We start from the raw sequence: 22,212 nt of genomic DNA on the forward strand, positions 1-22,212 counted from the left end.
CTAACCCATACCCTAACCCTAACCCGTACCCTAACCCTAACCCGTACCCTAACCCCCAAATTCCATGGAGACAATGACTTGAAACTCCAGGTCTATCTTACTCTTGAGTCTTTTGCCCTTGCTGCTTCCATAACCCAGCTTATTTCATACAGAGACACAAAACATGCACCCTCCTGATGAAAGCTTTTATAGCTGCCATTACATAATGGATTTGCTGTCAGTTTGTCTAAAATGTGTCTGCTGAAGAAGTGAGACGAAAAAAGAAAAGCCAATCCTTGTTTATAAACAAAAGAGTATTCAACTAACTAAAACCCAACTTGGGCGTTGTTATCCTGTATGGCATGACCTCTTCAGCATCCTTATTCATGTGACCTGAAGTTTTCAGCAACGAATAAAAAGCAGTGTAAGACAATAATAATAATAAAACATAGTACAGTTTTATGAAGCAGTCGTTTGTAGTGTTAGGATGCAACAGAGTAAATTATCAGTCATATTCAAAAGCAGGGTGCATTTTCAAAATGCTTAATCCAAATCTATGCCCCATACTGAGGAAAGTATCTGTACACAATGCAAAATATGACCTAGAACTTTAGCCTTCATCAGAATGTTTGAACACTGTCATTTAGATACCAAAAGGCATTATTTTTGCATCTTGATTATCGCAAAGTGGAAATCACACTGGTAGTTAAGAGTCTCGAATTAAAAATCACAGAAGTAAAATATTAGAATAAGAAGGAATTTTGGAGAGACTGTGTAGACCTATCCCTTACTTCCATTTTATAGACTTGAAAAGAGAAGGCCAAAGAGGCCATGCAACTTACCGCAAGTTCCACTGTTGTCTGTCACTGACTAGCTGAGTAACTCTGGGTAAGTCCCCTCTCTCTCAGCCTCAGTTTGGTGATCTGCAAAATGAGGCGATTGGACTCGGTGATGTAAGATCCCACACAGCCTGAAAATGCCATTAACCCGCAAGACAAGGAGCCACAGCCTAGAACATTCCCCCCTGCCAAAAGCAACACACAGGAAGATGAAACGATACTGAAGTGGCACTTGGCCCTACTGGTGTTCAGGCTTATTGATACTGCATCTCAGCTGGAGACTTCAGAACCTCAGAGGCTGCCGTGCCTACCACAGGCAGTCAGATCAGGAGAGAATGGCTATTGGCATATTCTTTGCCTGAGAAGTGTTGCAGCTGAAAATCAGTGCAGAGTGATGGTAAATCCTCCCCTCCCCCTTCCGAGGATCTGGTGACTCCCTCTGTCTGGGCTTTGCCTCAGGGATTTCTCCTCAAGGTTCCCCAGAGCCCTGGGAATCCAGCCCTTGACCTAACCCCAGACAAAGATGCATTTCCTCCTGGAAGGCTCCCCCCCCCCCCCACAAGTCATTCAAAATCAACCTTAAAAGGGACTTTAGGCTCCAGAGAGCTGCACATTTTAGCATCTTTTAATCAGCTGTCTGGCCTTGTCTAGTCTGTAGCGAAACCTTTCTATTTTATTACAATTTTATGATGTTAATAAGCAAAGAGTTGGTATGCTTAGTGAAAAAGGCAAATTCAGCCTTCGAACGGTGGACCTGTCATGATCACTGGTCGGACTTTAACTACATTCACTTATGCTTCTATTCCTCATTCTTATATAGTGAAGTATCATTGAAATAGCTTCTATTTATTTTTTACAATGAGTTTCCATCTTTCCTTTTTCTTTTTATTATTACTATTTTCTAATGTGCAATCAGAAAGTCAGGCAATGGTTTAGGTTTTTTAAAGGACATTTAAATATAACAACTTAACAAGGCAGAACCAGATATTATGTATGCAGAAGTGGACACTGACAATGACCCTATCAATGAAGCCAATCACTAAACCAAAGTTTAATTGATTGGCCTCAATTTAATGATGTACACCAGTGAACCTGAAGCATTGTGTCCTACTAGCAGTAACACATTTCAGGAAAGCTAGTATCTACATCTAAATAATTGTAGACAAAATGTAGTCAACCAAGAGAAGAATAATTTCATAAATGAAGTCTAATCCAATAAATATCTAGCACTATTATCATCATCTGTTACTTACAGAGTGCTTATTAGGTGTTGGTCACTCTCCTAAACAATTTACATGATTGCACAGTTTTATAAATTTACTTATTTATTTATTTATTTTTATTTTTGGCTGCGTTGGGTCTTCGTTGCTTTGCGCAGGCTCTCTCTAGTTGCGGCGAGCGGTGGCTTCTCTTGTTGCCGAGCGCGGGCTGTAGGCGCATGAGCTTCAGTAGTTGTGGTGCGTGGGCTCAGTAGTTGTGGCTAGCGGGTTCTAGAGCGCAGGCTCAGTAGTTGTGGCGCACGGGCTTAGTTGCTCCACAGCATGTGGAATCTTCCCAGACCAGGGCTCAAACCCGTGTCCACTGCACTGGCAGGCAGATTCTTAACCACTGTGCCACCAGGGAAGTTGCCGATTGCACAGTTTTAATCTCACAGAAACATTGGGATGTTAACCCTATCGGAAGACTTGGTGACAGGAGAGTCAAATAATGGCCTCGAAGAAGGGTTATCTTGTTGCAAACATGATCACAAAATTTTAATTGGCCTTATTAGGCAAAACCAAGAATGAAAGGTACAGGGAAACCTAGTTTGGCTCAAGTACCATCTGTAGGAACTGAACAGCAGATATTGTGTGCCTACAGGGAGACTGTTTATTGGTAAAGTACTCAGCATCGCGGTTCTGTGGCCAGCTCTCAGAGGTGCTATAGTAAGGGATTCTGACAATGCATGAAAGTATTGGAGGAGCTCTAAGGACCTGCCAGCCCTGGAATTCTGGATAAAAATAATATTGTGAACATTGAGGGCATAGCTATACAAATAAACAAATGAATCAATACATGGATGAACAATCTTAGAAATTTATACTTGTATGTGTCTCGGTTAAAGTACTCATGCTACCTTGTGTGAATTCTCTGCACAGCCTTTCATCTTCACTTCTTTTAGATTAGAAATTCATTGAATCTTGACTCACCACATACTAAATATTAACTTTGGGAAAAGTGTTCATTTTCCTCTTCTATAATAATTGAACCTCTCCTACAGGGTTGTCATAAGGAATATATTAGATTGCATATGTAAAGGATTTAGCCCAGTGCCTGGCACTAGTAAGCAACAAATAAAATTAAATAGAGCTTTTAATTAGTATTAATATTACCACTATTACTTACCACCTTTATTATTGTGATTATTACTAAGCCACAGATGAACATCTCAGGCTCAGCATCTTTGATTTTAGAGTCTAATAAACACCAACCAATAGCCATCTTTACATTCCAACAGATCAATCAAAACAGAAAAAGTTTATCTTCCAACCTGCCAATTTAAATTGAAGAGAGAGAAACAAGCCCATACTACCCAAGAGCTTATCAAAGAAGCAATTCAATAAAATGTTTCAGCATGCTGCTCTCTTAAATGAAAAAAGAATACGGAGTAAAGAAAAGAGAAGAAATAAAATATTTTATTCTAGTCTCTTAGAAGTGATTATTCTTTGAAGTCTGTTTCATGGATAACAGATGAACATACATTTCTATCTATAGTGAAGGAACTGTTATACACCTTTACAGTTAATTACTGTCTCCAACATTCCTATGATATTAATGTCAAATTCATTTGAATGTGGCTTCTGGAACAGAAGGACTGCTTGTTCACTTCCTTTGTTACTGTAATAACAACTGGATGGACTTTTAAATTGTATAGGTTCAAACTGATTTAAAAAGGAAAATTTCCTCACTGTGATTTACACCAGTATTTTTTCAAACAATTTTAGCATGGAGTGCTTCTTTTTATAGAATATCTTAGTTCCAATATAATACCTATCATTGGCTAAGGAAATACTTCATTCTTCGTGGAAGTACTGCAGTACCTTCCTAGAGTCTGAAAAGTAGGTAGAAAACCATCTTTCAATCCAAACACCTTATGTTATTGATGAGAAAAATGAATCCCCGAAAGGGAAAGTGATTTGACATTGTCTCACAGCTACTTGATGGCAAAAGTTAGAATTCAGGACTCATTCATTCAGCTCATGTTTATTGAAAGCCTTCCCTGTACTCATTCTGTACTAGGCTTCCTATATATATCACACTTATTATTTTTTAAAGTCATTCAATTTCCATTTGACAACTATTCACTTCGTATATCTACTAAGTGCAGACACTGTGTTTGGTACAGTGTGCTGAAATAAGTATAAGGAAGAGTTGCTATCTGCCAGGAGCATTTTAAATACTAGTTGGGAGTGTACATAAATATAGTAGTTGGTAGAATGTAGCTAATATCATAAGAAGGAAAGGAAATTTGACAGGAGTTAATGTAATAATTTCCTAGCTATATATATATATCCCTCTATCTATCAACCAATCATCAAATCTGTATTCATCATGTAGCAAAGAACTGGTACTGGAAATGTGAGTAGAAAAATTCAAGAGCAGCTAGAAGTTTACAGTCTGTTAAGTCGTTGAGATGCACAAATAAAAAATTCATTTAAAAAAGTCAGAACAATAACTAAGTAGTAAATATAATGCAGCTAATTCTATATTAGAGAGATTCTTAAAAGAGAAAAGCTCAGTGTGGACTGACTTTAGGAATCTGAGAGGGCTTCAAGGAAGAGGTAGAATTTGACCTTAAAGTACTTATTATTACCATTTATATTGCATTAGAGACATTTATGTATTCCATTGCACCTGGATTTCTTAATACATGCTCACTGGAATAACTACATAATCATACTTTTTCCAATTAATAGCTCATGAACAACTAGCACAAAATGGCATTATAATATCAACAGACCCCTAAAGAGGTCCATATACAGTGCAACACCTCTCTCTTTCTCATATCCCTATCTCTATCTCTTTATCTTTCTCTCCACCACTCTCAAAACTGAAAGTAAAGTTTCACAAATCAAACCGTATAACGTGATGCACTCTAAGTTTTCCATTCTGTCCTATTCTATTTCTAGTCTACTCCATCCTATCCTATTCTATCCTACTTTATTCCATTCCATTTCATTCTATTTTACTTTAGAAATTGCAGATTTGTTGAACAATTAAATTTATTTCATCACCCTCTCTGGATGCATGAATTCAATCACATTCTTAATCTATTCTAAGGATTATTTTCTTCATGTGTAGAATGTGAATAATAATGTTCTTTATCTCCGTTACTATTTGTTTTATGTACTTGGGTGCTCCTATATTGGGTGCATATATGTTGATGGATAAATAACAAGGTCCTACTGTATAGCACAGGGAATTATATTCAATATCATGTGATAAACCATAATGGAAAAGAATATATATGTATAACTGAATCACTTTGCTGAACAGCAGAAATTAACACAACACTGTAAATCAACTATACTTCAATAAAATTTAAAAAATTCTCTTTTTAGCACTAAATAAAATACTGCTGCTAACACTGTGTTTGGGGCTCAGTATTCAATACTGATGTATTATATGTGACACAAATTATTGTTAGGAAATTCCGAACTTTTTAATCAATTGTTAGGGAAAAAGAGAAAAAAAATGAATAGGATTGTTCCATACTTTTTCCAGACATTGAATACTCAATATTACTTTGTTTTTGGTTAACTCTGCAGACTTTTGATTTAGTACTTAATCTCCATGGTGATTAAGGGATGTGGAAAATGATAACATTGGCATTTCATTTAGATGCTTCTGTGAGGTGACATATATGACAGATTCATTCTTCTAACTTAACTGTGGTGAAAATCATCTCATCTCCTATTAGTAGGAAAAATATGAACAGAAGCATGTGGTTTCCCTCACCACTATTATTTGTATCAGTGGGAAAGATATTAGCTAAAAGAAACTGAAATCTATCTTCTGATATTTTAATAATCCTAGTTTGAACCCTCAAAACACTGTTTATATAAGAGGTTACAAGTAGAAGTACCATATTTCGATTTCTACCTTTTTAGATTATAGAAGCAGTTCATTCTTTAATGATAAAACTCACTATTCAATGAATTTTTAACTAAAATATAAACATTAGAAGTAAAAGGTATGTATGTGACATATATATATATCTTCCAGTATTCATGCTCACAAGAAGCAGAAAATAATTTGTTTACCATTCCTGCCATGAATTATCAGGAATCTAAGCAAAGAGGAATAATACCACCTGCTCAGCAGGAGATAAAGTGATACCATTTCCCCAGGAGGACTTTATGGTTGTCTTTTAATCACTCAAGAGACTTTTCTTTAATCTAAACTAAAGTTGCTTGCTTTCAACCTCACACTCCCACCACCCAATCCTATAATCCCTTCCCTTTTTTTAATACTAATTTAAATATGGACCTTTTAAAATCACCACGTGTGCCGTCAGCATCAACATTTCAAAAACATCTTCAGCGTAACAACTGCGTGCACCACACTCGTTTCATTTTGTTAATTGAACGGTTCTTGAACAACCTCATTATCTGCCCACAGCACTCAGCATTTTCCTATTATAAAGCTATCCTTTGCAATGTCTTCTCTGCCAACCAGGAAGGCTAGAATCTTGCCTAAGAGCCCCATGTTTTCACACCAAAATGGGGAAAGTGAAAATAACTAATATTGAGTGCCTACTACAAATCAGGCTGTAAATGGTATGAGATTTAATCTTCAAAACAATCTTCTGATATAGATATCATTATATGCACTTGAAGAAGAAGATAGTAGCGAAAAGGGATTCTATTACTTATCAAAAATCACACAAGGGGTAAGTTCTTGAGGGGAGACTCTCAGAGCCCACACTCTGGGCCACTGCATAGTACCGTAAGTATTAAAGAAAACCTGAATGACTCTCTGGTCTTTTCTGTCAGAGAGCCTTTTGAAGGTCTTAATATTCTGGTTTTCCAGACATGGGAATCACTTTATCTCCCAAAGGGTTCTAAGCTTGTGTAAAGCTCTTGTCCCAAGTTCAAGTTCCAGAAAGCTTTGGAAGACAGGAAGAGTTAGCGGCCAGTGTGTAAACACACTGACTGCACTATGGGAAAACTGAAGGCAGAAAAGCTTCCTCCTGCTAGTAGAAAATGATTTTATATCTTCTCTTAAGAGTTTTTTCATAGGCAGCTTAAAATCCACATTTGAAACAAACAAAAAACCCTCCCACATAGAGTTATGTCATTACCCTGATTTGTACATAACCATGACTCAAAGTCTGCCTCAGTGGTAACCGCATGCAGTCAAAGCCTTGTGGGTGATTAGTTTTCTGTTTGGCTCATCTTTGCCCCACTACCCAGAATGCTCTCTGCTTTCCATCCTCCGCTAGGGAAAACATTCTTCATTGTTCTGGGCCAAGCCCCAATGTCATTTCCTCCATAAAGCTTTTTTTCAACACCTCTCCAGCCCCAGTTCTCCTTCCTTTGAGTTCCCCGAGCACTTCATTCATGTCTCTAAAGTGGCACTTATCACAGTGCCTTATTTATTTCTCTACCCTATAGACAAGGTTTCGTACCCTCAGCACTACTGACTTTGGGTGCTATATAATTTTTTTTATAGGGTTGTCCTGGGAATTCTACGATGTTTAGCAGGACTGTACCCACTGAATGTCAGTAGCATCTCCCTTTCAACTGTGATAACCAAATTTGTCTCTAGATATTGTCAAATGTCCCCTGAGTGATAGCTAGTATCACCCCCAGTTAACAACCACTTCTTTAGCTCATGAGGACCACATGAACAGTGACTGTGCTTTTTTTTTAATCCTAATATACCCAGGAGTATTAGGCCTACAGCAAACAGTTAATTAAAATATGTTGGTTGGAATCAAATTAGTCTCATTTCCCAATAACTACATACTGTATTATAAAATGCACTGAATTCACACTTCATTCAAAAGTGAAACAAAAGTGACTGCTAAATTACACTCTGGATTCAAAGAAAGAGAGACCAGAAGTCATTAGATGTCAAAGTGAAAAAAAAACCTTTTCTCTATATATTTAAGAAATCAAAAAAGTATGTATATACATATATTATATATAACAATTAAATATATTTAATATATGCGTATACAGACACACACACACACAGACACACACACACACTTAATGACCTTTCCTGGAAAACTGCATTCAGAAAACTAGATAAAAGTAATCTGATATCTCTAAATACATCATGTCTAAAATGCTTTGTTCACTATAATATGCAGTGAATCTCTAGCTTTTTTTTTTCCTCGAAGACACATTCATGAAAAAATGATTATTTTGAAATTTCCAAATCAGAGGGACTTGATTAAATAAAACAGCACAGACAGTATATTACCTTTCTTCCTGACAAGATATTCATTTTTTCCCAATTTAGTGCAGAGCAATTGAAAGTCATCTGACTTTGCTTATTTCTGTAGACTACTTAGCCATTTATTTGGACTGAAAAACAGAACCATTGTGATCTTAACACCAAGTTGTGATGATGAACGACTTTTTCTCACCCTAGAAGTGAACTGGCTCTGCATATCTTCATTTATTTCTCAAGCTGAGGTTTTAATTGTAACATTCTAAAAGTGACATAGATTTGTCTTTTCAGGTTTAGGTAGTTTAAAATCTACCAAAATCAGATACTCTCATTGGGATACTGCAAGCAGCAGTGGTGCATTTGGCAATTTGGGAATCTTTGTAGGAAAGAAATATAAACACAAGACAAGCCCCTCCTGAGTACCTGGAAAGGAGGCCACTCAGAACCAACAAGCATGATCTCCTACAAACTGCAGAATACCATCATTGCAGTGGCTGCATTTTATTGCTTGTCTCTTTTTGGTTTTAGGTATATTCATTATACTTTTCATTATAATACTAGGAGACAGCGATTATTCTTGCTCCTATAAAGAGGAAGTAATTAAATACCAGGACAACTAAAAGATTGCATGATGTCATTTAACTACTCAGTGGGTGAAGCAAAATCCACCCCGTGATTCTTCTCTGATACAAACAGCAAGCACCTCAGACTACACAGCAGTCCCTTTTGCAACCAATCCTCCTCCAAACATCAGCCATATTCATATTCAGACTTAACAACCAGAGGCATTTTCAAACCTTCTCACTCCCTCACCCCCTGCACTGCCCTCAGCCCCATGTCCCCAGAGGCCTGCAGCAAGGAAGGTAAAAGTAACTGAATTGCAAGGGAATGTGCATGTGTATAAGAGTTCAGTTCGGAGGTTGAGGGGCCTGTATACATGAGATAAGAAACAAATGAATAGAACTTTCACCTCCTCATTTTATACCAACTGGTCTCCTTTTCTCTGATTTCGGTTTAAAGAAGTTCCTGGCATCCAGTAAGTTACTTTAACTTAAAAGAGCTTACGTAATGCCTTACACAGATTTCTGTTCTTAGGATGCTTTGTCATTTTCTGATATTCTCACTGCAGTATCCTGTGCTGTGACACAGCAAAGATCACATGCTCATCTGGACGTCTATTTTATAGATGCATCTTGGAAGGGCCCCCTGTGGTGTTCAGTGTTAGGAGGATTATTTGGCATCTGGTTCTAACCAGCTTCTAACCAGTTACATGAACTTAGCTTCTCTGAGCTTCAATGAATCATTTATACTTATGTTCAACCTATTATCTCTCTCTGTTTGTATCTCTGTATCTCTGTGTCTGCCTATCTATCTATCTATCATCTATCTCTCTCTCTCTTTCTCTATCTATCATCTATATCAACTTCATGGAAGCAGAAGACTCAAATGAAATGCTATAGGTGAAAGCATCGTGTAAACCACAAAACATTATTCACATGTAGCGACCAAGCAATTATGTACATACACACACACACACACACACACACACACACACACACACACACACACACATTGCCCCAAGGAACAGACAGCTCGCAAGACAAATAGATCTTACCACACACTTTAAGGTTCCAAGTCAGCACAGGCAGACTCCATTGTATCCTGATAGGGGTGTAAAAAGGTCAAGTATTGATATAGATTTCCAAGAGGAGACAAAAAATAAAAAGCTCTTTCTAAAAATTTTTACTCCATTTTGCTTTCATTCAGGGTTTCTTTGTGAAGCAGAGATGCTTTGAAACCTACAGGATGGCAAAGATAAAATGGCCCAGCTTCAAAATGTGTGCCTAGGATTGATTTCACATGTCCTTATGACCCTTAATACACAAAATGGAAAGCTCCTATATTGTTGCAGTAGAGAACGCACGACAAATGAAAGTAAAACAATCAAAAGCTTTGTGTAATCCATGTATGAAAATATATGGCATGTTTTATGCTTATTCGCATAAACAATGTTTTATCTAAACACTTTTATATAGACATATCACTGCACAAAACATCAATAACTTTCTTTTTGAGAAATAGAGATTCTAGACTCATCTTCCCAGACCTTAACTGCCTCTCTGCTACTAATGAAGTGCTTACACAAACACGTTAATGATGTCTGGGTAAAATTTTAGAGATGACAGTGACCCTGGAGAGAAAAGAATTTTGGATCAGAAGAAATTTCACCTAATCCTCAAGTGTAAGAAATGCTACTTGGCATTTATACAGAGAGAAACAAATCCTAAATATCTTTATTATGGTTGCAGAGGCATTCCACGCTGAACTCCAAAGTTATCATTCACATAGATTCTCAATCTATACTTTTATATTCAAATATTTAAGGCTACTTCTGTAATAAGAACTCCTGTGGTTTGTTTGCTTGTTTACTTGGTGTTTTTGACTAAATACCAAGCAAAGAAGCAGGTTGGCATATAGAGCTCGTGTAGAATCAGATACATCTTGATTTGAATCCCAGATACGATACTTTCTAGCTGAGAGACCTAAGACTTATTACCTAATCTCTAGAAAGTGCAGTTATCTATAAAATAAGAATAACAATAACTATCTCAAAATATACTCATGATGCATAAATAAGATTACCAAAGTAAATTACTTCGTCTGTTATCATGTTCTCACTTCTTCTCTTCAAAGGATCAGGGTGAACATGGTTTGTCCTAAGTAAGGAAGGTGATGGAAATAAACTGATTTATGGATCATTAAACTTAACCTTGAAGATGCACTATAGCCCAGTAGTTACCCATTGCCTGGGGTTCAAATTCTGGTTTTGATATAAAACAGCTGAGGGACTGTGTGTGTGAGTCATTTAACCCCTCTCTGCCTGAGATTTCCTGACTATAAACTGAGAAATGTGCTCCCAGGTTCTCTGGCAGAAGACAGGAAGTCATTTTCTCTAAACCATTGCTTTAGCTTCAGCCACAGTTGTTCATTCACTTTTAGAAGGAGGAATTCATTTATGTCTTCAGGAGACAGATATATCAAGCCATCCGGTGTTTCTGCCAATCACCTCCTGCCAAAGCCCTGATGTTTTGTTTCATTAGTGCAGGCATTTTCCGTTAATTTGGATACTGTTTAAGAGCGTTAGTTCCAAAGGACATTGTTTCTTGGTTCGTCCACTTTGAAGGGCTATTTAATACATTACTGCAATGAATTGACCCCTTACCAAGAAAGAAGCAGTGGCCACCCAATTCTAATCAGCTTCTGAAATGTGGCTCTAATGCTTGGCCCAAAGGTACGTTTATTGTGGTCTACCTGGAACTGACAGAAACAAATCAGATTTCTATTGGCTGGGCAGTGAAGATTAAACAAAACACATTATGCAAGTGTTTCCCTTCCTTCCTTCTCTCCTTCTTTCCTTTCTTCCTTCCTTCCTTCCCTCCTTTCTCTCTTTCATAAAAACAAAAACATAAGAGTATTCTACCATATGCCAAGTGTAATAGACACGGTTGACGCCTGAAATAATGTATCCTTATCCCCATTCTTTCTACTTCCTAAGTAAACCTCAGTTTTATTCAGGTATTTACCCTCCTCCATGCAGCTCTCCACAAAGCCTCAAAGAGTGGATCCTGACTCATCTGAGACAATCCTGGTTGCCTCATTTCCTTTGCTAGTGGGTTATAGGATTCTAGCCAGTGAAACATTAAGGCAAGCTTAGTGGAGATTTCTGAGAAAGTTTTCCTCAGTCTTAAAAGACTCAAGAAAGAGCTAAACTCTTTGGTCCTGGCCTATATCATGTCTGGATATGATGCCTAGCACTGTTGTAATCTCTTGTGACTACAGGGGGCGTTTGACTAAAGACAAAGGTAACAAGCACATAACAGTAGAGCAAAATGATGGAAAGATGTTTGTCCTTGATGCTGCTGTTGAAACAGTAAGATAAACCAGAACCACTCTTCCCCTGAACTTTGTGTTCTATGTGAAAATACATTTCTTTGCTTTTTAAAAGCCAGTAGACATACCTATTGTTAAGTGCTACACCAGGCCATGGTTGAAACATCAACAGAGTATATGATTCTGTAATAGAATTAGCCCTTCAAGAGTCCTGGAGGGCTTCCCTGGTGGCGCGGTGGTTGAGAGTCTGCCTGCCAATGCAGGGGACACAGGTTCGTGCCCCGGTCCGGGAAGATCCCACATGCCGCGGAGCGGCTAGGCCCCTGAGCCATGGCCGCTGAGCCTGCGCGTTCGGAGCCTGTGCTTCGCAACGGGAGAGGCCACAGCAGTGAGAGGCCCGCGTACCGCAAAAAAAAAAAAAGAGTCCTGGAATTACAAAGTGAGCTACTCTGTATAGTTAAATATTACAGCAATGTGCCTGTCTCCTAAAAATAGCAAAATTGAGCATTATTATTCATGTACATCATGCTCATAGTCTCTACATAAATCTGTCATCCCCATAATTATAGTGAGGGGGGTCTTTTACAGTGATGCATCCAACCTTCTGGACAGCAAGTTTGGATTTGGACCCAATCAAAATGCTCAGATACTTGTGTGAACTTGTTTCACAAATAGCTGGAAGTTTTAAAAATAAAAAATCCACCTCAAAAACAATTTCTGCCTAAACTCCTTAATTCTTTCAACTCGTTTTGGTTTCTCAATTTTCTCAATATGCATTTCGAGAACGGTAATTATTTGAACTATTCAATTGCAATAATGTCTATAGGTATATTACACTAATATATATATATATAATTTAAGATTCCTAGGAGCAATGTCTATATTCTTATTGTATCATTTGTAGGCTCTAGCCAAAACCTACTTACAGAGAAAATGATCAATCATATTTTGTGACCAGTTAAGTTACTGAGAAGATATGGAAAATAACAACAATCTCAACACCTTTTTCCTTCTACCATGAGTGTTTCAGCATATCTTTTATTGAGCCTACAATTACATTTGATTCTAACCTAAATCTGTTCTGAATAGGAAGAGTGAAAAATTCCAGATTCTTCAAAATATTCTTTACTTAAAATCCTCCTGTCTATCTGAAGGGACTTAAACCAAGGAGGAATAGTTCACTTGCTGCAGTTGAACTTCTCAATGTCAACAAACCAATACACCTAGGAACCAATATATAAGCATAGAGATAACAGAATGATTATTAACCCAGTCCACACGAAGATGACAATGAAGAAAATGATGATAAACAGCTAAACTGTATAAGTTGCTTACCATGTGCCAGGCACTGTTGCATCCATTAACTTCTTTAATCCTCATACTAACTTTCCAAGTTTCATCCTATTGTTATCCCCAGTTTGCAAATAAGGTAAGAAAAACACAGAAAGTACAGTGATTTGCCCAAGGTCTCACAGCTTACAAGTTGAGTGTCAAAAACAAATTTAGGGAATCAGGCTGCATCTCAGTCTATACCCTAAAAATACACTAGATGCAAACTATTACATATAGAATGGATAAACAACAAGGTCCTACTGTATAGCACAGGGAATTATATTCAATATCCTGGGATAAACCATAATGGAAAAGAATATAAAAAAGAATATATATATATATCTATCTATATATATATATATATATATCTGAGTCTTTGTTGTATAGCAGAAATTAACACATTATAAATCAACTATACTTCAATAAATTTTTTTTAAAAAGGAATAAAGCACTAATTCACTAACAAGCAACCACTGACATTCATCTCCTTTCTTCTCTCAACATATTGCTGTTTTAAAAACTAATTCTGCCTCTTGCCAAAAGAAAACCAGAAAAAATATAAAGTGCACTCATACACAAAGTGATCACCAAAATACAAAAAGGAAACAATTATTTTAAAAGCATTATATAGTAAATTTAGAAAGAAAAATAAAGGAACACTGAATGTTACTGGTAGAAGAGAAGAACAAATTCAAGTTAACTGGGATTTTTCTCCCTCCCATAATAAAGTTCCTCCAAAATATATAGGTTAGGGTTATGTTTTATCAGAAGGGAAGACCATTTGTTGTGGGTAATATATTTTCCAGTGCTGAGGAGAAGGAAGGCATTCTTCAGTGGGGTAGCAAATATAGTCTTCACTGGAAGACGATAGTGACCACTTTCATCTTGCCTAACTGAGAAGATTATAACTCTGAGTGATAAAAATGAGTTTTAAAAGTTATGAGATTTGGGAAGGGTATGACACAAATAGCCAACTTCAATTAGAAAAGAACATATCTTTAAAACAGAGACCATCACTGCTTAACACTAGAAACAAAAATTACATGCAGTGATGAAAGCTGAAGAAAGGGCATTTTTTGGCCAGAATTTGAAATCTCCAGCATACACTCAAGGAATCAGCCACCTCGCTCACCCACTGGAAAACACACACACCTACACACCCACACCCCCCACACATACACACACAAAACCTCTACAATATACTCCACAACTCCCCGAACACAGTAGCATCTTAATAATACTGATGTATTAACTGCACCTAATTATTAAGCTACTATCTACAATATTAGTTTCTCAGGCACAGGGGAAATACAGTAGTCATTAAGAGCACAATTTCTGTGTGAAATTATCTGGATCTCACACTGCTGTGGCTATGGGACCAGTGATTTTAAACAAATTTTGTGACTGAGTTGCCTGTAAAGATGAAAATAAAACTGGTACGGCATTTTGAGGGTTAAAGAAGTTAATACATCATGACAGAAAATGCTCATTGTCTTTCACATCCATTCTCCCCTGCTTCCTTTTAGTATCTCCAAACAGGGCTGCCCTGTGACCCAACTCCAGGGTCACCATTCACATTATAACCTATAGGGATGGCAATCCCAGGAATCATGCAATATGGCGGACCCATCCCCCAACATCAGTAGTCCCCAACCTTTCTGGCACCGGGGACCAGTTGGTGGAAGACAATTTTTCCACGGACGGGGGTGTGGGGGATGGTTCAGGCGGTAACGCAAGCGACGGGGGAGCGATGGGGAAGCGGCAGATGAAGCTTCGCTTCCTGCTGTGCGGCCGGGCTCCTAACAGGCTGCGGACCAGTACCGGGGGTTGGGGACCCCTGCCCTACACTTTAGCAAAATACCTGGTTAACCAGCTAGAATCGAGATTTCCCTTCCTCCATTGCAGGGAAGGCTGGTCATGTGACTAAGCCCTGGCTGACAGAACGTGAGTACAAATGATGTGTGCCGCTTCAAGATCATGTTTGAAATGAAGCTGCTCATCCTACAGTCTGATATGGGGGCTTGGCTTTAGAGAGCCAGCAGCACACAGAGGAGGATCAAGCCAGACAACATGGAGAAGGAACCTGGGTCCCGGGAGGATGTTGTGGAGAAGTGCATCACCACTGCCTAGTCCATCCATCTCTGTGTTGTTAATGTGAGAGAGAAATGGAATCTAGATCTTGCTTGGTCCGTTGTACTTTAGATCTCTCTATTCTAACAGCTGGGTCTATTTCCTATTAAATACCTATGTGTAGAAAACTTAGAACTGTGCTTGGCACGTAGTAAACTCTCATTAAATGTTAGCTACTATCTCAGTAAGTGAAAGAGTCAGTATTTGAAAACAGAGAACACTGTGTACCTCCAAAGCCCATATTCTTTCCTTTCCGGGAGAAAACGCTGCCTACAGTGCGTAGAGACTGAAAAGGCAGAGTTATTTGCTACAAGCTCCTCGGTTAGCAACGCTTTAAAATCCCTTACAGCAGGAGAGGGTTTTCTTCTACATTCCCCAATTTTTAATGCTGTTCTCAGTTCAAAATCACGTTTAAAAAATTAAGCTGAGATGAAGTGGGAGAGTGGCATGGACTTATATATACTACCAAATATAAAATAGATAGCTAGTGGGAAGCAGCCGCATAGCACAGGGAGATCAGCTCGGTGCTTTGTGACCACCTAGAGGGGTGGGATGGGGGTGTGGGAGGGAGACGCAAGAGGGAACGGATATATACAGCTATATGTACACGTATAGCTGATTCACTTTGTCATAAGGCAGAAACTAACACAACAATGTAAAGCAATTATACTCCAATAAAGGTGTTAAAAAATAAAATAAATAAATAAGTATTGCGTTTAAAGTAAGTTTGGTGAATAACTTGAAATTCTTTGATACTTGTACTTTTGACTCACCCACCTTAGTCATCCCGTAAAGCACAGAGCAGTGAGAAAAATAAGGGCCAAGAAAGAACTACCTGCATACTCTTCAAGCTAAATTTTCTAGCTGTTAGATAAAAGGACTTTCATTCTTTGGACCATAAAAGATTTTTTTTTTCTGAGCTGATGAATACACTCAGGCTCTCCTTGAAGAGCCAAGACTGCAGCCTAATTTGGATGGGAATTCCTATACCATCATTCTTCCTCTCCTCCCAAGCCCTTACCCTGGGCAGAACTGCCAAGAAGAGGAATCTCATCTTCAGGATCAAGTGTGCTTGCTATTTCAGAACCTGCTGGCATTCCCCATCCAGTCCAGGGGAACAGCCGGGGGGCATTTTCCACATCTTTTTCCAGACCTCCAGCTGCCCCTGTCTGACCACCTCTGAGGAAATTCACAGATCTGAAACATACACAGACCCTCCACTTCTACATACATGGCGTGACTAATAGGCTCCTCCAGGGAAACAGAGAAACACATTGTCCAGTATCCCTTTACAACACTGAATTAAATTGATGAAGGTCAGGGTCTCCTGCCACACATTTAAAAGGGCAGTCCAAGTATTTTCTGTTCTGGAAACAACTGAGAAATCTGTTGTTTTGAAGGAACAGAGACTTAAATAAAACTTTCTCTTCTTTTCCTCATCTTCCTCCCATCTCTAGCACAATAAATGTTGCTTCCTTCCAATTTTTTCCCATAGCACTTTGTGCAAAATTCTATCAACATCTCTTCCATCATGCTATAAATATCTGCTCCCATGTCTTTCTCCCTGAGTAGGCTCTGTAGGTCTGTCTTTCATTATCCTCTTGGCATGATTGATCTCATTACTTTGCCCTTTTACTTTGCCTCGTGTATTTCATGTTCATGCTTTCCAGTGTCATTTTATTATTGCAGCTGTTGAAGTAATTTAAATATGCTTTGAGAGTATACATAATGTTGGGAAACTTATTTTTCAAAGTGAACCTCACAGATTTAGACATTTAAAAAGGGCTTCAATTTTGCCCTGCTTTCTAAATCCTCCACAGCCTAAATATTCCATTATCTCCTTTTGCAACCCCAAAGTGTCTCAAATTAAAAACCACACTTCAACTAAAGTCACAACCAGTGAAGAAGATTGGATTGTTCTCTTTTCTGGAGAATAGGCACAGCAGGTATTGAATATTTCGGCAAAACTCAACTCCTAACAGCACTAATGGTGTCATTTGGCACTAATGCATTGTCAGGAATTCAAATCTGAACAATAGAATTAGAAGCAAGACAAAAAAACACATCAATAAAATTCATCTCAGGCAGACAAGTATGTGGTCCGCATTCGATGGAGGGATTATATGCATACGTAAATAAACCATTAAAATCCTCCTGCTAAGAGTCTGCCCAATTCATGGTGATTTGAGTTGCTGCAGGGACAATGGCAAATCTACACATAATTTGTTTGTTTGCAGGATGAGAAGGAAGAATTTGACAGATTTTAAACATATCCAGAGAGTCCATTTCTACATTTGTAGAGTAGTTAATATGATATTTCAGTAAAAATGTGGAGCACATTTTCCAATGTGTATTTGTAAAATAAATAAATAAATAACTGCTACAGTCTAGTCCTATTCCAACAGTTCCCAAGGCACCATCTAAATTCTTTGGTGAGTTTATCATGTGTTATGGTGAATGCTGTATTGCTCAAGGTACTATGAATAGAAAAGGAAGGAGCGAACATACATTTATTGAATCTTATGGTTAGGTACCTTATGAAATCCTTACAACAACTCTCTAAGGCAAGTTTATTAGCTTCATCCAAAGACGAAAATAACCTAAGAAAGTTTGAATCTTGCCCAGTGGAATATAATTGGCAAATAATGGAAACAGGATTCAGACAGAGATTGCTTTGGTGCTAACATCCATGTTCTTCCCATTGCCTTACACTGGTTGATATAAAATTCATCTAAAAATGTTGGATTTCAGAGCATGAATCACTTCCTCTCTGTCCAACACACACACACACACACACACACACACACCATTCTTATTTTCCTCTCTGTCAAAGGCCAGTTTAAGTGTTGCCTTCATCCTAAAACCTTCCCTTTTTTGACCTACAATGGCATGCACTGCTTCTATTATACAATTCTGATCTTGAGACCATACTGTCGTGGGGGGGGCGAGTGGGCAGCTAATTATTTCTCAGAACTAGTTATGTATCCTCAGATAGACTACGATAATTCTTAACCTAAGAAATATGTCCAACTTCATTTCTATGCTCAATGACATACCTCATCTTGGCTCCTAATAAATGTGTAATCAAAACTTGTTAATTTACTGAGTTATTATAACTGTTATTATACAAGATTACCGAGTGGTACTTCATACATTAGAGTTACTTCAATGTAGTCGAGTACAAATATTTTTTTTATGAAGGTATTGTGTTTAAATGAGGTGCTTACTGGGACATTGTGAGGGCCTTTTTATGTAAAACTAATAAATTGCACCTTAAGGTATAATATGTGCACGTGTGAATTTTCAACTGTTAGGGTTGCTTACAATGGGAGTAGAACTGCAAACTGAAAAGAAGGTAGGGAAACAAAATGAACTTCCATAATAATAATGGTAAATTCGTATACTAGAAAGTATAATAGACACCCTGCTATCTCCAGGAACATATTTAACTTTCTGTAATCGTTGCTTTCATAAACCCCCTACTTCAAAACTTCATTGCTTTCCCTGTTCCTCTTTCATCTGGAGGTGAAATTATGTGTGGACAGCAAGACAATGGAAGAGAAATACAATCTTTTAAGAGAATGGCATGAAGCTGCCTAGTCAGCAAAAGCCCCTGCCCTTTATTGTATCACCAATTTTCCATATATACAAGACAGGGTGAGAATACCTTTCTGGGAGAGGGTCTTTTATCCTAAGCTGCATCCTACCACATGGTAAGGTCCTTTAAACACAAACAGTGCTTTCTACTTGGTGAGTGACTTGTTAAAGGATCTAGTCCATGCCTTTCTACAATGAGAAAATAATACCATTAACTATTGCAGCCAAAGATACTTCCAAATGAGATACAAGAGTGTCATGGGTTCACATGGCATCACAGACCTTCAACCCAAGAAGACTTGAAAAGAAATCACGATGCTTCCTAAATTGAGTACAAAGCAAACCATTTTGTGATTCTGAGTTTATAGAAGGAAAGTGTTGCATCTGATTTTATATTTTTATGATTTTATGCAGAGCTTTAAAATTCATCCTGAAATTAAACACTATATGTTTTAAAAATGAAAATATAGAGAGACATTGAAAACATAAATAAGCATTCTTTAGGAAAATGCCGTGATTTTCAAGACTGAATTAGAATTTACATAACTTATAACTGTGCCATTGGCGAAGAGATCAGTTGAAAAAAAATGTTAAAAGATACGCCTTTTAACACATGACATTTTGGGACCCATCTGGAGATCTATTTAGAACCATGATTATCAACACAGGCTGTATGTACTTCAGAATCACTAATGGAGCTTTTGGAAACTTACTCATCCCTGGAGAGTCTGAATCAGCAGGTGACGCTCCCATATAGAGAACTTTAAATTTCTTCAGAAAATCCTGACGCACAGTAGGGATTGAGAACCTCTGATTTAGAGAATCTAGGTAGAATCATTTAAGTATCTTACTTTACCAAGCCCTGTTGTTTTCAACCCCTTTGAAAGCTATTTTGAATTCTAAACTTTTCAGCTTTCACTTTCTAAAGGAGGAAGTTAATATTGGTACTTAAAGGCTCTGTGTTTTAGACAGAACCTCAGCTTTACATGCCTCAAATAGGATTATTTTGAATTTATTTAAAATCTACAGCTGATGTTGCTATCTTAGAGAGTTTTCAGTCTTATCCCAGCAGTACCCCTCATGCTACAAAGGTGATATTTCTCATAATAAGAGGTAATCACAATGGTGACCAGCAAACAGTCAATCTAAAATGTCCATTTAACCTAAAAAAAAGTTCCACTAAAAGAAGGCGTTGAAAGTAAATATCATAAAGAGTAATAGTAGTTAACATTTATTGATACCTTACTATGTGACAAATAGTATGCCAGGTGCATACTCTTTTTCCCTTAATGATAACAGAATGAAGTGGGTATTATTATCCCTCTTTACAGTGACTATTATTATGCCTATTTGCTATTATCTCTATTTATGGTAAGGAAAGCAATACTTAGAAAACGTAGTTTGAAAAGAGATCATAGTGATAGCATACAACCATGACAAAGTTCAAAGTCTACCTTACTTGCTCTTAAATACCTCACCACACCACTCCAATCTATTACCACTACCTTAAAACAGTAACAAAATCAAACTAACGAAACTCCACCTTTCCTTTCTCCTTTATTTAACCTGAGATCTGTTTCTCTAAATACTACACAGTAAGGAGTAAATTTCTATGAACATTGAATAGGCTATTGATACATAGCTTTGGTTTTGTGTATTCCAAGGGATGTAAATTTCTTATCCCTGCCCCACTCTGGGAGGAAAAGATCCTTGCAGAGCAAGTTTTAGGAACTCAAATGAGTCTCTGAGGGCAACCCTTATTTCTGAAGCAGGTCCTGTTACATCTGGCTAATAATTACTCTTTTAGAACTTGGAATTCCTTCTTAGAATCTTTATCTCCTGAGAGCAATGCAAAATGGAAGGAGGTTATACTTCCCAAGACATATGTAAAACTAACCCACATGTGGGGCTTCTAGGGTTAATGCAAGGATTCTCCTAAAAGAGCAACTCGAGTACGTTCCTCCTCCCATTCTGGTGGTCCGTGCTTGCTGGAGGTGATGATGAGACAATCCATTCTCTTGACATAAGTCAAACCATTTCTCTATTATGATAGCCATGGCTCGCCAATCTAATTAAGGGAAACACTACACAGTCAAGGTATCAGTTTGCTCGGGCTACCATAACAAAATATCACAGTCTGGGTGGCTTAAAGCACAGAAATTTATTTTCTCACAGTTCTGGAGGCTAGAAGTACAAGATCAAGGTGTCTGCAGGTTTGACTTCTTTTGAAATCTCTTTAACTTGCAGATTGCTGGCTTCTCACTGTTTTCTCACAGTTTTCCCTCCGTGTGCATGCATGTCTGTGTCAACCTCTCCTTTTTATAAGGACACTGGTTGTTTTGGATTAGACCCACCCTAAAGACCTCATTTTAACTTAATTACCTATTTAATGCTATTATCTCCAAATACAGTCACATTCTGGGACACTGGGGTGTCAGGACCTCAAAATATGAATTTTGGAGGATATTATTCAGCCCATAACACTCACGCTTTTTCTTTTAAAAGACAGAGAAATATTAAGATTTAAGATTCTCTTCCATTTTATTTATATAACCTCTACTTTTTCAACCAACCTAAGAACCCAAATCCTTACCATGAGGCAGAGGTGAAGAAAGGAGAAGAGGAGGACTATTGACTTTCATTTTCACACATTTACTCCTTGCACAGTTGATTGGAAGCTGGAAATTCAATAAACAAAGATTTCCACTCCCACGGGGTTTACAGCTGCAACTAACAAGATCATTGACTGTTTATAGGCAGAACGAAGTTGAGAATTATCATGTGTATCTGGTGATTTTGATCACAGTAGTGTATACAAACAATCTGCGTAAGCCAGCTCTAATGCTTCTTTTCTGTTTTTCCTTCTTCAATAAGGTGTCTACTGGGAAAAAGGCTGCGCCTAATGATGCTGGAGCACCTGCTGTAAGCCAGGTGCTGCCGTGGAGTTGTAAACTCTCCATTTGAGTAGCCTTTTAAAAACTCATAAGAGACTTTCATACAC

At 37.8% G+C, this 22,212-nt stretch overlaps 1 protein-coding gene across 2 annotated transcripts in view; it reads right to left on the bottom strand.

Annotated features, from left to right (window-relative positions):
- The window catches only part of LRRC4C (leucine rich repeat containing 4C), a 155,020-nt gene that overhangs the window by 109,186 nt on the left and 23,622 nt on the right, over positions 1 to 22,212 (bottom strand). Inside the window, exon 2 of one of the 2 annotated variants that reach the window (XM_073808793.1) lies at positions 822 to 902. The exons of the other annotated variant lie outside the window; for it this stretch is intronic. The gene's annotated coding sequence lies outside the window, so the exon portion shown is untranslated. The remainder of the gene's footprint in view (positions 1 to 821; positions 903 to 22,212) is intronic. 2 annotated transcript variants of the gene reach the window in all.

Source organism: Tursiops truncatus, chromosome 8, assembly GCF_011762595.2.
Source record: "Tursiops truncatus isolate mTurTru1 chromosome 8, mTurTru1.mat.Y, whole genome shotgun sequence".
NCBI lineage: Eukaryota > Metazoa > Chordata > Mammalia > Artiodactyla > Delphinidae > Tursiops > Tursiops truncatus.